Here is a 2500-nt window from a genome sequence, read left to right on the forward strand (position 1 = left end):
TTTTAGGTTTTCCATGGGCTCCCTACCAAGACTCCACCCCCACGACAAGAACAAGAACAACAAAAACAACAAAGTAGTTTGTAAGCCTACTCCACGATTAAGCGAAAATTATTGTAAGATAACATAGGCAAACACATTACCTGTAATTTACTGTTTTCCCTTACAAGCGATACTGTGACTTGGATTACTCAGAAATTCTTAGTCTCCACAAGTATTCCAAATGCAGACAAAATCTGGAGACACTTTTGGAAAATTAAGATTTTCTTTCAAGTTAGACCGAAAAAAAAAAGAATTATGAACTGCTAGAAAAATATGCGATAAGTGAACCATTTCTGGATCGTAAGGTCCTTCAAAAGATTTAACGTGAAAGTCACATTGCTCATGGAAAATTAAAGTTTTGTTTTAAGAATGAAATAAAAAAAATGGTTAAGTATGTACTACCAAAAACAATAATATTTATATATATAGTATATAATAGATATATATATATATATATATTATATATAATATATGCACACACACACACACACACACACACACACATATATAGAGTATATATATATATATATATATTATATATACGATATATATATATATATGTTATATATATATATATATATATATATATATTATATATATATATATATATATATATATTATATATACGCAATAGTTGAAAAACTACGGAATCTAAATATATGATGCCTTAATGAGATCAAAGATGAGAAAATATTACAAAAAAAGCACAAATGAGTGATGAGGTAACAAATTTTAAAAAACTGAAGTGGCGCAGAACATACAAAATAAAATAATATATATATAATATATTATTATATATTATATATATAATATATATATTTATATATATAAATATATATATATATATATTATATATATATATATAATATATCGATTATTATATTATATATATCACGAAGGCGGAGAGTAAAGGCATGTCTCAGCGTACTACATAATTTATTGCCGACGTTTCACACGCTTCGATGCATTTTCAAGGTTGGGGAATTGACAAAAATACAAACATTAAAAGGGACTCGTCACCTGGATAAAAACCTACGGTATAATAAATTTAAAATTTGGACACTAAAACATTTAAAAGGTAAAAAAATTTTTATACAACTACACTAGGTTGGAGAGACAAACCTACCAGAGTGAAAAACAGAAGGTGAGTGAAGGACAGAGCGGGGACAAAGAAAAATAAAACAAACAAACACACACACACGAAACTATACAAAAGACGAGAGACAGAACTTAAGTAAACAAACAAGGTGGTTAGGTTATAAACAACTGAACTGATGAGGACTGGGCATTTAAATTCGGCACATTGGTCTTAATTAAAATGGATTCCAGTGTTAAAAGTTCATCATCCTTATTGGCTGATCCAATAATTTTAAAATCATCGATGTCCAAGCTGGAGCGACAGGTAATAGTGTGGTTACGGACGCTAGATAGCTCTGGATTAGATAGTTTGCATCCTGTTCGGAAACTGACTCCTTTGTGGGCGCAGAAACGGACTTGCAGCAGCCTCTTCGTGCATCCAACGTAAGTACCCCGGTTACATCTGGGACAAGTGTATTTACAAATTATGTTGGACATCAAAGGCTGGCTTAATCTGTCTTTGGCTCTGAAAAGAGATCGGATAGTTAGAGGATTTTTCGGAATTAATTTTAGGTTCAAGGCTGGTAATTCATTGTTAATTAATTGTATAACTTTCTTTTTGAAGGAATTGTCATGGACAAAAGGGAACTTAGCATAGATGATTAATTTGGGAACGATATGTATAGGATGTGGGGGGTTCATTTTCATGTTTAAAAATTTATTGAGAGTTCTATAAAAGTGCACTGACGGGAAACAGTTGTTGTTAAAAAAGTTTACTAAAAAATCTATTTCGTTGTGGAAAGAGACCCAACTGGAAGTGAGGACAAAGGCTCTATGAAGGAGGGTGGAGAGGGCACTTAATTTAAAATTAAAATTACATGAGCTATAGAAATTTGTCCCTAAGCCTGTGAATGTACTCTTTCTATAAATTCCTGTATGAAAGCTATTATCCTCTCTGGAAACAAGTAAATCTAAAAATGGCAGGGAGTTATGGAATTCTTTCTCTATGGTGAACATAATATTAGGATGTTGAAATTAATAAATTCTAAAAAAAAAAAAAACTAAAAAAAACTTCAGCATTCAAAATCAAACCTAAACATGAAAACATGTCATCCACGTACCTTCTGTAGATGGGTAGTAAAATGTTGAGGGGGGCAACTGTCAAAGATGGTCTCCTCCAGGGAGTTCATAAAAATATGGCGAAGGTGGGACCAAGTGGGCCTGGCCATCGTCCCTTGCAATTTGCTAAAAACAAGAGACTTTTAAAAATAAAAGTCTTGTCCTGCACGGCCAATTCTAAAAGTTGCTTAAATAACGGACGAGTAAAACCTTTAAAAATAGTCAGACAGAGGAAAAAGTTTATCTAAAATAATTTCGATAGTTT

This window comes from Macrobrachium nipponense, chromosome 14 (assembly GCF_015104395.2).
Source record: "Macrobrachium nipponense isolate FS-2020 chromosome 14, ASM1510439v2, whole genome shotgun sequence".
Taxonomy (NCBI): Eukaryota; Metazoa; Arthropoda; class Malacostraca; order Decapoda; family Palaemonidae; genus Macrobrachium; species Macrobrachium nipponense.